Source organism: Leucopleurus acutus (genome assembly GCF_964270905.1).
Source record: "Leucopleurus acutus genome assembly, chromosome: 6".
Lineage (NCBI taxonomy): Eukaryota > Metazoa > Chordata > Mammalia > Artiodactyla > Delphinidae > Leucopleurus > Leucopleurus acutus.
Window position 1 is genome coordinate 61,243,919 of NC_139149.1, and position 16,192 is coordinate 61,260,110.

Here is a 16,192-nt window from a genome sequence, read left to right on the forward strand (position 1 = left end):
GGGTAAGAACTTGGCAGAAAGTTCAGTTACCAATTGCATTAGGAAAAGGCAGCTATCCCAGGAGCAAGATGTTAAAGGGAAAGTTGACCTGCCCTTACCTGAGGGCTGAGCTCCCATGTATGTGGGCCAAGTAGGAAGTTGGAGATTTCCTTATTGCACAGACTGTTGAAAAGAAGAGTTGCACTTTACCTTGAATAAGGTTGGCCAAAACAGCCTTAATATGTTTAAAACTTTTGATGCAAATACCAAAAGCTATAAGGACTCTCATTTCAAAATCGGCAACGAAATTGTTTTATATACAGACTGTTCCTTAAAGGAAAAGGGACCAGAACAGGGCATTTAGCTAGACAAATGTAAATTTGGGACTATGAATGGAGCAGCAATCCAAAGGACAAACGGCTCTGTGGGATAACTGTACTTACTACTGAAAATAATCCACATATAAGTGGATCCATGCAGTTCAAACCCATGTTGTTTAAGGATCAACTGTACTTATAAAAGAATGGTGTATCTTGAAAAGCCAGAAATTACATTTTTTTCAACTATCTAAACTTATGAAGAAATATTTTAGGAATCAACTTAGAAATGTGCAAGAGTACAAAGTTTATCAAATTTCTTTTCAGGAGTATATATATGAGTGTACTAGGCAGAATGGCCCCCCAAAGATGTCCACACCCCAATCCCTGGAACTTATGAATAGGTTATGTTACATAGCAAAATGGACTTTGCAGATGTAAAAATCATCACAGATTCTAAAATAGGAAGATTATCCTGGGTTATCCAGATGGCCAATCTAATCACATGAGCCAGTAAGAGTGAAGAACTTTCTCTGTCAGAGAGCTTTTGGCAGTAGCAGAAGTCAGAGATAAACATGAGAGAGACTTTACCTGACATTACTGGAGGGGGCAGCACTGAAAGCATTTCAACTTCTATGAGTGAAGACTAGCCCTGGCTGACAGCAAGGAAAGAGGGACCTCAGTCTTAAAACTGTATGCAGTCAACAATCCAAATGAACTGGGAAATGGATTCTTCCTCAGAGACTCCAAAAAGAAAGAAAGAATGCAGCTCTGCTAACATACTGATTTTGGCTTTGTAAGACCTTATGTAGTGGGCCCAGCTGAGCCCACCTGGACTTCTGACAAACAAAAACTATGAGATAAATTTGGGTTGTTTTATGATGCAAAGTATGTAGTGATTTGTGAAACAGGAATAGAAAATAAAGTAAGCAAAAATGCTAATGTACTCAGGAGGACAGGCTTGTAGCCCAAGGAACCGCACAGATTCAGAGTTTTCTCTGTGCTCTAATTTCCTTCTCATATCTTGGTAAGTGCCACAAAATGCCAAGAAATGATCCTAGAGCTCACACTAGGAAGAGCAATATGGTCATAATGACGAACTTAAACCTAAGAAGTTGAAAACCTGTAGCTATAAGCCAGTAGGAATTCATTCCCCTTTGAGTTTCTAAATTAGGAAAAATTTAAATGGTATGATTTCACCTCCTATCCTCTCCAGGAAGAAAAAATATACTAGTTTCAGGATTGTCAAAAATAATAATTGAGGGCTTCCCTGGTGGTGCAGTGGTTGAGAGTCCGCCTGCTGATGCAGGGGGCGCAGGTTCATGCCCCGGTCGGGGAGGATCCCACATGCCGCGGAGCGGCTGGGCCCGTGAGCCATGGCCGCTGAGCCTGCGTGTCCGGAGCCTGTGATCCGCAACGGGAGAGGCCACAACAGTGAAAGGCCCACGTACCACACATACACACACACACACACACACACACACACACACAAATAATAATAATAGAAAACAATACTGTATATGTAAAATATATCAAGTACAGTGCATGGCACTCATATAGTATCTATTCAGTTTATTAGAAGTTTTACTGTATTTTGACTTAAAATGTACATTTTCCTAATACTTAATTAATCTAAATCTTACTACCTTCTTTATTTTTAAAGCCAGAAGCTGAGCACTACATAGTTTAACTTTTAGACAGAAGATTTTTACATTAATCTTTAACCCATGAATTTGATGTTATCCCATAAGGTTATTTGGTATATAATGTTTTACTTCATCAATGTAAGAAAGTGAGAAAAATATAAGTTCCGCTTTAATGAGGAAAGCAGCAGTTTTTAACTGTTCGCTACTCACAGGAGACACGACAGATGTTCTTCATACATATCACAACTCCCAAGAATATACTAAAGTTTTGATGAAATTCCTCAAAGTTGATGGGATACATGAACAGCATCACAGACTTTTCTCAATACTGTATTCATGAAAGTACATTATGAGTGCAGTTGGCCCTCCGGATTCAACAAACCTCAGATCAAAAATATTTGGGGGAGCGGGGGGCTTCCCTGGTGGCACAGTGGTTGAGAGTCCTGCGCTCCGCAACGGGAGAGGCCGCAGCGGTGAGAGGCCTCCGTACCACCAAAAAAAAAAAAAAAAATATATATATATATATATATATATATATATATATATATATATATATATGGGGGGAAGAAATTCCAGAAAGTTCCAAAAAGCAAATCTTGTATTTGCCTCCTGCCTGGCAACTATTTACAAAGCATTTATATTGTATTAGGTATCATAAGTAATGTAGAGACGATTTAAAGAATATGGGAGGGCTTCCCTGGTGGCGCAGTGGTTGATAGTCCGCCTGCCAATGCAGGGGACACGGGTTCGTGCCCCGGTCCGGGAAGATCCCACATGCCGCGGAGCGGCTGGGCCCATGAGCCATGGCTACTGAGCCTGCGCGTCCGGAGCCTGTGCTCCGAAACGGGAGAGGCCACAATAGTGAGAGGCCCGCGTACCGCAAAAAAAAAAAAAAGAATACGGGAGGATGTACTTAGGTTATATGCAAATACAGTGCCATTTTATATAAGGGACTTGAGCATCAACAGATTTTGGTATCTGCAGTGGATCCTGGAACCGAACCCCACAGATACCAAGGGATGACTGTATGTGAATAGTGAAATCAGCCCAATATATCAAAATATTATTTAATAATATCAGTAGTCCAATTTTTAAGTCAAACTTCATTTTTTCAAGTGAGTCTTGATTATTCCCAGACCTTTAATTCCTAGGTGAATTAAGGTAAGCAAGTTCTTGTTTTATAGTTTAAAATTACAACAGAACAACATTAGAAATATATAAATACACAGAATTTACAGATTAATGGTTATGAATATGAACAGTGCTAATGAAAGTTTTTACTAATAACATCATTTAGATTTGGTAATCATATCAGCTATACAAAACAGTGTCCATAGCATTAATTTTGCTCAAGGTAGATGTATAAAATGTACCTATTGATCATTGCTTTTCCTCACTAAAAACTTATCTTTGTAAAAGTAATAGAAACTCACAGCTCACCAAGAATTACAATAATTCATAATCACCGCTTAGGAGTACATCAATAATTTCTCATTATGAAGAGGGCAATAAGATACAGATTATATACAATTCCCATTACAACACTAGTAAGCTTACCTCCCCCCACACCATGCAAAGTACATCAAAATTCAGGTAAATGAAAGAGATATTACCTCAGAAGTAACCCTCAATCCAACATCCACACTTCAACAATCATTAAAACCTATCTTACAATGATAAAAGATACTAGTGACTCTCAACACCATGACTGAGAAATGATGCTATACTTATATTAAATAATTAGTAAAGAAATCAAAAGAACAAATATTAGAAGTATGATGTTTTAATTTAATCATCTCTTCCACTATAGAGAGGAAGAAATGAAAGGTCTCACAGAAATGTTCATAGTGGGATTGGTGGAGCAGAAGAAAATGACAACTGGAATGCATGCAAATCACAGTATCATGACTTTACCATCTCAAAATGTGGATATGCTATACTGCACGAGTTTTATATAGAAAAAGTCTCACTTGGGAAGAAGGGATGTATATGGAACAAAAACTACAAGCTATTCTCTCACATGGACTTATGAAAATTCTGAGGTAGTATTATAAGTTCCACCACAAATTGTAAGTTCCTAGGGAAAACTCAACATTATTGCCAAAGCTACCAAATAGATGACTACTGTACTGTCTTCAAGCCACACCACATGCATGCCTGTTGGGGTTGTGATGGATTATTATTATTTTTGAATGAACTTTAACAATTATAATTACCGTACCATATACTGACTACTCATTAAGTTCCTGACACTGTTTCAAGCATTGTATATACGTTAAATATCTGAATATTCACAACAAGACTATGAGTTAAGTATTATCTTTAAAGATAAGGAAACTGAGGCACAGAGAAGTTATATGATTTGCCCAAGGTGACCCAGATAATAAGTGGTAGACTCATGACAACCTGATTAGTAACTACCCTATGACATTGATTATATACTTACAATGAACCAGAAGATAATACTGAGGAAACAAAAACACAGTCAAGGGCTTCCCTGGTGGCGCAGTGGTTGAGAGTCCGCCTGCCGATGCAGGAGACACAGGTTCGTGCCCTGGTCCGGGAAGATCCCACATGCCACGGAGTGGCTGGGCCCGTGAGCCATGGCCGCTGAGCCTGTGCGTCCGGAGCCTGTGCTCCGCAACGCGAGAGGCCACAACAGTGAGAGGCCCGTGTACCGCAAAAAAAAAAACAAAAAAACAACACAGTCAATTTGGCTGTAACATACACATTCCTTATTGGAAGGGTTACCTATATGGAATGTCATTATGAAGTTTAATAATTCACAAATGTATAGTTCAGAAAGAAGCTCTTATATTAAAACAAACTAGCATAAGACATCCAATGTGTAAACTATGTAAAACTGCAGAAAATTTAAGGATTATTGCTACTTGGATGTCAAAAGTTTCAGTAATCTTTAAGAGAAATAAAATCAGTGAAATGACAGAAAATATGAAATATACATATCTGTCCCAGCACACAGATCACTGGCAGACAAATAACTACAGACTGATATAGTCAACTAATAAAACTTCTAAATAATGTCACTTACATTAATAATTCCTGGGCTTCCCTGGTGGCCCAGTGGTTGAGAGTCCGCCTGCCGTTGCAGGGGACGCGGGTTCGTGCCTGGGTCCAGGAGGATCCCACATGCCGCGGAGCGGCTGGGCCCGTGAGCCATGGCCGCTGAGCCTGCGCGTCCAGAGCCTGTGCTCCGCAACAACGGGAGAGGCCACAACGGTGAGAGACCCGCGTACCGCGCAAAAAATAATAATAATAATTCCTAGCTAAGTAATCCTACTTTTTTTAATAAGCGCAACTCCAAAGTTGGTAAAATTAAGACAAAGTTGATGCAGTAACATTCTGATGACAGTGTAAACTTGCTCAACTCTTTGGGGAGGCAAAAATTTGGCAACTGTAGAAACATTTATATCCTTTGACCTAGAATCTCATTTGAGATTGGTATCTACAGAAATAATTCAAAATAAAAGATCTATGCACAGAGATGCTTAATTCAATGTTAAAACAGGCAGAAACTGAAAGTTATTTTCCTGTTGGACCTTTAAAATTGAGGCAATTTTAGGAACTTCACTGGTGGCACAGTGGTTAAGAATCTGCCTGCCAATGCACGGGACACGGGTTCAAGCCCTGGTCTGAGAAGATCTCACATGCCGGGGAGCAACTAATTCCATGTGTCACAACTACTGAGCCCACGTGCCACAGCTACTGAAGCCCGCGCACCTAGAGCCTGTGCTCCGCAACAAGTGAAGCCACCTCAATGAGAAGCCAGCGCCCCGCAAAGAAGAGTAGCGCCCGCTCTCTCCAGCAACTAGAGAAAGCCCGCGTGCAGCAAGGAAGACCCAACACAGCCAAAAATAAATAAATAAATAAACAAATAAAAAAAAAAACAAACACCTATGTTCTAAATTACCACAATATTATAGTTTAAATAATTAAAAACTTAATGGCAGTAGCATCCTCTCAGAACAAGATTAAACATGTCTTAGGAAAGCAGCATACACAGCACTGTAAATTTGGAATATTATTACAAACTATTTTACAAAGATTAGGATTCAATTATCAATGACCTTAAAGACCCATGAACTTTTTTGTTTCTTGATCTGAAGAAGGGCATCTCTATTTTTGAACACACTTTACAACGATGTTCCTGCAGTTTTGAAAACAGTGTTTTCAGTTACACTGTGAAAACAGTGTTACAGTTACACTGTAACAAATTTAAATTTAATTACAAAATATCATTGCTATTGCATTTGTCTTTCAGGGCACTTAACCCTACTGGGATGACTTTTTAACAAGCTTCTCACCTTCACAGTTTTGGTACAACAGACCAAGCATATAGGCTTTCCAATTATGCCTAGAAAAACTATTACTGACAGTGGTTATAAATTTCTTCAGATAGGACAAAAAACGTGCTCAGAGGAACAGTTTTTGATCTGATTTCAAATATAGACATTAAATTTATTTACTGTTACTATCTCCAAAATTTTAAATTCCTAAGAAATTGTAACTTTCACATAGTAATTTACAGATTAGTCAACAGGCCTAAGGTCCATCAGGAGTAACCCCTTTTACTCCATCATATTCACAATAGTTTTGCTCTTGGCCTGTCCAGTTTTAAAACTTTTCATTAAACAAAGACAATTTTATACCACTTAAAGGCACAAAAATAGTCCCCATCTCTTCCGTCCTCTGCCTCCTTCTAGCGTCAGTTCAACCAGCGAACACAGAAAACACACTCTCGGCCCTGGTCCCCAGGATATCAATTAAAAAAAAGCACAGGTGATTTCCCTACAGAACGTTTGCAGTCCACCCAGGAAGGTTAAAAAAAAAAAAAAAGGGGGGGGTAAAATACCAGAATCAATCTGCACCCGCACCTCAGCCCCGCCCCATCTGAAAAAGTGGGGGGTGGCGGGAGTGTGAAGGGGCAGAAAGGACAGAAAAGGCCGAGACTTCCAGCTCCCAGGTTCTGCATACCATTTGTTCCATCAGCTCCCACCGCAGCCAGAGACCCTGACCCTGTGTTCTGCCGCGCCTCCTGATACTCCCCCTCGCCACCATCACATACAGTTCCCAACCACTGAGTGGGGAGACCAGAGCCGGCCCTCTTCCTGTTCAACCCAAGGACTGAAGGGGGCTCTCCTTGCACCCTCGGCAAATCCGACGTGTGCCCCAGGGATCTCCAAACTGACCAGACAAGGGGACGATATAGCAGGGGGAGGGGTCTAAGAGGAGCCGTTATTCCTTTTTCCTCCTCGTCAGGAAAGCGCGCGAGCGGGGAGGGGCCGGAACAACAAATGCCAGTTACCTAACGGTCCGGCCTGTTCGGCCGGGCTCCCGAAGCCGACGCCGCGCGGGCCGCTAAAGCTGCAGCACAGCCACAGCCGCCCCGAGAGCCAGGCACGGGCAGGAGCGCCCGAGGTGATGGGAAGCGGGGGGTGGGGACTATGGTGAGCGACGTCGCCATGTTAGTGCCTTCTTTCTCTGTATCCCTACAGTCTCCAGTCTCTGCGGCCCTCTCCTCATCACTACTCACCTTTCCAGGTCACTAGTTCATGCTTCTTTCGGTCGCTGGGGAGACCCGAGCTCAGCGGTGTTTACAAACCACCCCTGGAGGAAAGGACTGAACCGCACTTTAAAGGCCACGGGCTCCCACAGGCTTCCGTCCTCTCTCGCGAGATCGGACTGACAACCCTTCTCTCCGCCCCCCTCCCGACATCCCTCCTTTCTTCTCGCGCCCCTCCTCTCCACGCACACGCCCCTTCTTGCCTTCCTTCTGACAGAGCGCCTCCGGATCAGGTGGTTCAGTCAGGTTTAAGGAAGGGGGCGGGAACCAAAGAATACTCGGGCGCTGGTTATTGGATACAGAACCCGAAGGGCGGGAAGCAGTTCTGGAGGGGGCGGGACCAGGGAGTTAGAAGAGTGGCGTCTCTGTACCCGGCAGCTGCGGAAGGCTGTGATTGGCAGCCGGCTGGAGGTGGGCGCAAGTGTAGGGCGCTGGAGCAGGTGGATGTTGAGGTCGCGTGAGGAGGTTGATGGTGTGCAGGGAGGAAAGGTGAACTCTGGGAAGGCTGCCGGTGGCGGGAGAGAAAGCAGGAGGAATCCTCTGAGCCCAGCTCCGGAAACCTGGTATTTCCGTTGCTGTCATTTCCCGGCCCTTGGTAGGAAGGAGGGTAAAGCGTAGGGAGGCGCGCACCGAAACCCACCTTCCGGCTGCACTGAAGCCTGAGAAGGAGAGCTTCGGTTTAGAAGCCGCGGAGTTTGCTGGAAATTACCCCCTAAGCCCCCTACGCGCCTGAAACGGGGAAGCAAGATGTCAGTTCCGAAATAAATGAAATAAGCCTTTACCATGAATGGCGTTTGTTCGAATTTTACTAAGCTGTAGCTGGAACTGATTCCTCCGGCTCTTAGCGCCCAGTACAGTGTATGATGTTACCATACAATTATGTTCTAAGTAACTTACTAAAAGGAAATACAGTGCCTTCCACTATATCTCCCTAACTTAAAATAGTGCAAGAGGAAAATCCTCCATATTATGGTGTATCCTATTTTATCAATTTTCCTTTACTTAGCAGTTATAGATAAAAAATATATCAATTTTAGTAGAGATAATTCCAAACCTTTAAAACATCAACAACTCCGTATTAACACTTGAGAGGACCAAAGGACACCAAATTAATACGGCGTAGAAATAGCACTCTTTCCGTAATACTGTCCTACTGCTTAATAGGCCGATGCAATGCCTAGGAAATAACTGTCAAGCTTTGAAAGTAGCTGTTTAAAAAGAATGCGGGGCGGGGGAGCTAATCATTTGATTAACATAAAGGACAAAAAAGACCGTATTTATTGCTCTTCAGTTGACACAGATACATTCCTACAAACAAAGAGAAGTGCTGAAAATATTTCTTAATGTTGTTCTATGATTCCCTTTACAACTTAAATGTTTCGAATGTTAAAGGTAGGGATATTGATTGTTCAATAAATACACCCTAGCACCCTTGAAAAGTATGATGGGGACCCTGCGAAAATTTGCATTAATTATTTTTTTAAAAAGCACGTTTTTTTCAGTGCCTTGTTTTCCACTTATTAAGTGATTTCTACTCTATAGCAAAATTATGTATTGTTTACATATGAACATTAAATGCACTCAAACATTATCTCCAAACTCAAATGAAACTGAAATTGTTGTTAGATTGTGGGGCATAGTATTTGAGAGTTAATGAACCTACAGTTCAATAATGGTATCTGCCATAAAAGTGACATTGTAATGGCACTGGACCTTTTAGCAGGTTTCTGGCCTCTATACATGTACGTGAGCCAACTCACCCCTCTTTTAAAACTAATTTCATTACTCAAGAGACCTGAAAGAAGCCAAATTGACACTGTTTATGCCTCAAGTTAAAATGAAAGTACCATCTCTACATAACATTAGTAACATTGTAGTAGTGTTAGTGTAGTGTAGCACTGATTATTAAAACCTCAGCAGTTCAGATTACTGATGATGAACATGGTGATGGACAAAATGTGTGACTGACAGATCACAGATTGCTCGGTCTAGAATATATTCACTAAAATGTGCGCAAATGAGTTATAAATGCCATGGCATTTCAAAGTAGATAGGCCTTTTATTTATTTATTTTTTTGCAGTACGCGGGCCTCTCACTGTTGTGGCCTCTCCCGTTGCAGAGCACAGGCTCCAGACGCGCAGGCTCAGCAGCCATGGCTCACGGGCCCAGCCGCTCCGCGGCATGTGGGGTCTTCCCGGACTGGGGCACGAACCCGTTTCCCCTGCATCGGCAGGCAGACTCTCAACCACTGCGCCACCAGGGAAGCCCTCTCTCTTCAAAATTTAAGCTCCTTTGAGAAAGAAGCTCTAAGTTACAAAACATATAAGAGGAGATAGAGTACTTAAATCATTTGGGAGAAAGAAGTACAGATTCTTGCCGAGAACCTGTGCCAATTTTTAGAGATTATAAACAGATTGATAGCCGAAAGGATATGACCTAGGGAGACAGGTTACCCTCAATTTACAAAATTGACATTTCTATTGATTTGTAAGTGAGATGTGTATTGCAGCCTGTTTTCTCACTGACAGATTAGACCAGTGGTTCTCAAACTTTTTGACTTTGGGACCCTACACCTGATAACAACATCTTAACATAAATAACACTTTGGGGAAAAATAATTATATTTTCTAAAACAAAAACAGAAGAATGACATTGTTTTCATGTTTGCAAATCGTTATGTCATGGCTTAGTAGAAGATAGTTGCATTACTGTATCTGCTTCTGCATTTGATCTGCTCCAATATGTTTTGGTTGAAGTGTATGATGAAAATCTAGCCTCACAGAACTATGTAAATGGAAAAGGGAGGACCTCATGAACTCCCTGAAAGGCTCTTGGGGCCCTCAGAATTCTCAGACCACACTTTAAGAATCACTGGATTAGCAGTACATTGCAGTAGGGAGGAGGAAACAAGTCTTCCAATGAACCAGTTGACAGCTTTTTGAAAGATAAGGAGTCTGAGTCATGACATGCCGGGAATCATAGTATTCTGGTAGTACTTCTTTGAGAAGCACTGTAAACTTTGAGTTTTATGTATATACAGATCACCTGGGTTCCTTGTTAAAATTCAGATTCTGATTCAAAAGATCTGATGCGAGGCTACAGAACCTATAGTTCTAACAAGCTCCCAGGTGATGCCAATGGTGCTGATCCATGGACATCACTTTGAGTAGCAATGCTCTAGTAAATTATGATATACACATCACCAGAAAACCTATAGGAGAATGCACAAGTAAGCTTGCGTGTGTGTGTGTGTGTGAGGGAAGTGTAGGATAGGGATAGGTGGAGGAAAGAGAGAAGTATAAATAAATGCATGCTATCTACCAATACTTTTTAAAAAACTATTTAAAAGATGCTATCGTTTTTTATAAATCCTATACTATGACAAATTTTCACTACTTGTCAACCAGCAAAGCAAACTAAGGCATAATGTTGCTATGTTTGTTGAGGCAGAGGAGAATGGTATTAGACCTGAAAAAAAATAATTTTTTCCCCTAATAATGTAAAGGATTGGGCAAATAATTGATGAACTATGTGTTAGAGTCTTAAGTCCATAGTATTAGCAGTAGAGCAACAGCATGAAATTATGCAATTTATATATGCTCAGCATGTAGAGAATTCAACGACTCATTTATAATTTCATGTGTAGAAATCATATTTTAAAAGGCTTTGCGAGGACAGTACTGCAATAATGCAAACTTCTCCTTACTTAACATGCAAAACAAACCATATTGGCTAAAATTATCAAACACAATTTTGCGGTACGCGGGCCTCTCACTGTTGTGGCCTCTCCCGCTGCAAAGCACAGGCTCCGGACACGCAGGCTCAGCAGCCATGGCTCACAGGCCTAGCTGCTCCGCGACATGTGGGATCTTCCCGGACCGGGGCATGAACCCGTGTTCCCTGCATCGGCAGGCGGACTCTCAACCACTGCGCCACCAGGGAAGCCTATCAAACAGACTTTAAAACTTGCAGTAGAAGCATGAGATAGTTTATTTGGTTATTAAATGTTATTTCCCATTTCTCTACAATCTTTCCTTAAACTTAACTTCAAGGACATTAATTTCTACCCAACTTTAGCCGCTTAACAACTTGACCACAAAATTTGGTCATTCCTTGGACCTACCTTACTTCTAAGATCTGAACTCTGAAATTTAAAAAATTTGTCTAGTTTTTGGTGCTTACTGAAATGGATCTTCAACCTTACTGCAACCTCTGAGCCCTTGATCCCCCCCTCTTTTAAAAAAATTTTGATAAAATACACACAAAATTTACCATCTTAACCATTTTAAGTGTACATTTCAGTCATATTATAATAAATATATTCATAATGTTGTGCAACCATCACCACCATCCATCTCCATAACTCTTCTCATCTAGTAAACTAAAACTCTATACCCATTAAACTATAGCTGCCCGTCCCCCTCATTTCCCCCACCTCAGCCCCTAGCAACCACAATTTTACCTTTTGTCTCCATGATTTTGACTACTCTAAGTACCTCATATAAGTGAAAACATATGGTGTTTGTCTTTTTGTGACAGGCTTATTTCACTTAGCATAATGTCCTCAGGGTTCATCCGCAGTGTAGCATGTGTCAGAATTTCCTTCTTTTTAAGGCTGAAAAATATTCCACTGTATGTATATACCACATTTTGTTTATCCATTCATCCATCGATGACACTTGGGTTGCCATTTTAGCTATTGTGAACAACGTTGCTATGACTATGGGTGTACAAGTATCTCTTCAAGACCTTGCTTTCGATTCTTTTGAGTATATACCCAGAAGTGCAATTGCTGGGTCATATGGTAATTCTATTTCTAATTTTTTGAGGAACACCATACTGTTTTCTACAGCAGCCATACCATTTTACATTCCTACTTACTGTGCACAGGGGTTCCATTTTCTCCATATCAATGCCAACATTGGTTATTTTCCATTTTCCTTTGATAGTAGCTATTCTAGTGGGTGCTTGGTGGTATCTCATTGTAGTTTTGATTTGCATTTCCCTAATGATTAGTGATGTTGAGCATCTTTTCATGTGCTTGTTAGCCATTTGACTATCCTTGTTTTTGGAGAAATGTCTATTCAAGTCCTTTGGTCATTTTTAAATTGGGTTTTTTTGTTGTTGTTGAGTTTCAGGAGTACTCTATATGTCTGGATATTAATCCCTTATCAGATATATGATTTACAAATATTTTCTCCCATTCTGTGGATTGCCTTTTTATTCTGTTGATGGTTTTCTTATTGCACAAATTTTTAAAAATTTTCATGATGTCCAATTTATCTAATTTTTCTTTTGTTGCCTGTGCCTTTGGTGTCATATTCAAGAAATCATTGCCAAATCCAATGTCCTGCAAACTTTGCCCTGTTTTCTTCCAAGAGTTTTATAATTTTAGGTCTTACATTTAAGTCTTTAATCCACTTTGAGTTAATTTTTGTATACAGTGTTAAATAAGGGTCCAGCTTTTTTCTTTTGCATGTGGATAGCCAGTTTTCCCAGTATCATTTGCTGAAGACTGTCCTTTCTCCATTGAATGGTCTTAGCATTTTTGTCAAAAATTATTTTACAAAAAAATATTACTCAGCCATAAAAAAGCATGAAATATTGCCTTTTGTAGCAACATTGATAGACCTAGAGAATATTATACGTAGTGAAGTCAGACAGAGAAAGACAAATACTATATGATATCACCTATATGTGGAATCTAAAAAACAATACAAATGAATCTACATACAAAACAGAAACAGACTCACACAGAAAACAAACTTATGGTTACCAAAGGGGAGAAGGAGGGAAGAAGGGACAAATTAGGAGTATGGAATTAACAGATACAAATTACTGAACATAAAACAGATAAGCAACAAGGATTTACTGTATAGCACATGGAATTATATTCAATACCTTGTAATAACCTATAATGGAATATAATCTGAAAAAAATAATTGAATCACTTTGCCGTACACCTGAAACTAACACAATATTGTAAATCAACTATCCTATACCAAAAAAAAAAGAGTAAAAATATTATTTGGCCATATATGCAAGGGTTTATTTCTGGGCTCTCTATTCTATTCCATTGGTCTATTATGTCTATCTTTATGCCAGCACCACACAGCTTTGATTACTGTAGCTTTTGTAAGTTTTGAAATCAGAAAGTTCATACTTTTCTTTTTTTGACTTTCTCCACATCTTCCTTTAGTTCTTTGATCATCTTTAAGACAGTTGTTTAAAAGTCTTTGCCTAGTAGATCTGCCATCAGGTCTTTTTCAGGGGCAGATTCTGTTGATCTTTTTTTCCTTTTAACGAACCACACTTTCCTGTTTCTTTGAATATTTTGTGATATTTTTTGTTGAAAACTGGACATTTGAATCTAATAATGTGGTATCTCTTGAAATCAGATTCTCCTCCTTCCCCAAGATTTGCGCTTTTTATTATTTTTATTTATTGTTGTAGGTTGTCTCTGTGCCAAGGATCAACCTGATGTGTAAACATAAGGTCTTCTCAGGTCTTTTCTGAGTCCATGACTTCCCTTGGGCACAAGTGGTCACTGTCCTTACTCCTGCTCTGCACTTCTTTTATTCACATGTACTCCATATCATATACCATACCTTTCCCCTTTTCAAGCCCACAAGTCTCTCTTCAGGAGTATGCTTCAATCTTGTATTAGAATTCTGTAACAAAACAACATACCAACTTCCCCCAAATCAACTTTTTCCTTGTCATCCCTAAGATAATCATACTAAAAATCAAAGCATGGGCTTTGGAATCAAAGATGACCTGAATTTGGATCCTGACTTTGCCACTTAATGGCTATGTAATTTGGGGAACTGTTTAACTCCTCTGAGCCTTTTTACTCTACATCTTGGAAACCAATCCCAATTTTGCATGGTTGTCATGAAAGTTAAATGACATAGTATACGAAGTCCCTAGGATAGGGAATGGCACTTATCTGATGCACATACCCTCTCCTCCTCCAAATGGTTCCCATCAAATCCTACTGATACAACTTTTGTAGACTCTTTTAAAAAAAATACTCATTGCCGCCATCCTAGACTGGGCCCTCGTTGCCTCTCAGCAAAGCTACTATAGCAACCACTGACCATTACTGCCTCTGGTCTATCCTACACTGTTCTTGTATTAAACTTCCTTGGCTCTGGACCTTCAATGGCTGGCTGTGGTCAAATGAATAAAACCCACACTTTTACATCTGACAAATTACATAATTTGGCCCCAGTTTACCTTTGCAGCCTTATCTTACACTATTTCCCTTCCATACCCAGGCAGCTCCTTGTTTCTCCCGAACCTTAACCACATGCTTTCACTAGCTAAGATACCCTCTTATTCTGGCCTTTCTTCATTCCACCAGTTCAAGGTTTGTATTAATTTGTAGAAAAATAACTCTTCTTCATGTGATTCCATTGTTAGAAAACTCTTTCTACTCCCCTGAACATCTTAGTACTTACTGCCACTCTTCTGGAACTCACCATTCTACTTTGAGTTTTAGTTATTTCCATACATGTCTAGTGTTTGGGGCTAGATGACAAGTTTTTCTTTAGTTCAAACATACACTTCATACTCAAATCTGTATTTTGGGTTAATCCCAAAGGCATTAAAAATACCACATTCCTGCAATGAAGAAAGGTAACAACATGTTACCAAATAAGAAGTATGCCTGGAAATCTGAAATACCTTTAAGTATTCTAAATAAATAGATGAATTAGCACTCTACCACTCTTGGGTGCTCTTGTCTCTTGGAGTTTTTAAACAGGCCAAACTTATCAACATGGAAAACTCATTTGGTCTTCAATGCAAAAATATCTTTATTGGCCTCTGTTCAGAAACTAAGAAGTTAGTGAAAAGCATACACCATTAATATTTGCTTATAAGGCTGGTAGTACTTGCTGCAAAAATGGCATACAATAAACATTTCTGCTGTCAAATAGATGTATTCTAGTGATGTACTTTCAATGTCAGAAACTTGTTACTCCAAGTAAGGTAAGATCGCCTGTGGTTATACTTCTAAGTTATACTGATTTTCTAAAGAATTTTTTTTTCCTCAGTAACTTGGAAGCCAGGCAGCCACAGCACAATTTCCTTTTCATTCTCAGGGGATTTCCTCAGCTAAGGGCATGTCTTATAAGAAACCTGTTCCAGAATCAATGTTTCAGGCCTCTTTAAACACCAAACCAGCAGTAAGAGCAGGTTTTTTGTTTGTTTGGCCTAAAATGAACTTGTAACAGAGGATTGGTTAATCTAAGTATTTCCCCAGGACTTAAAAAATGTCATATGATTTTACACTATGGACTTTGTGTTAATTGTACAGTACTTCTTTGTAAATTGTAGTAAGGTATGTATTTTCTTTTAACCATTTTAAAGTGTACAATTCAGTGGCATTCAGTACATTCACAATGTTGTACAACCATCACCAGAACACCGGTTACCCCAAAAGGACCTCCCACACCTATTAAGCAGTTACTTCCCAATCTCTACTCCCACTAGCCTTTAGTAACCACTAATCTACTGTCTCTATGGACCTTTTTTTTTTTTTTTTTGGTGGCACTGCACAGCTTGTGGGATTTTAGTTTCCCAACCAGGGATTGAACCTGGGTCCTCGGTGGTGAGAGTGCAGAGTCCTAACCACTGGACCACCAAGGAATTCCCCTGT

At 40.1% G+C, this 16,192-nt stretch overlaps 1 protein-coding gene across 2 annotated transcripts in view; it reads right to left on the reverse strand.

The window, feature by feature from the left end:
• The window catches only part of ATF2 (activating transcription factor 2), an 87,788-nt gene extending 80,157 nt beyond the window's left edge, over nucleotides 1-7,631 (reverse strand). For both annotated transcript variants that reach the window (XM_082841279.1, XM_082841278.1), the window contains exon 1: nucleotides 7,497-7,631. The gene's annotated coding sequence lies outside the window, so the exon portion shown is untranslated. The remainder of the gene's footprint in view (nucleotides 1-7,496) is intronic.
• Nucleotides 7,632-16,192: the final 8,561 nt, after the last annotated feature.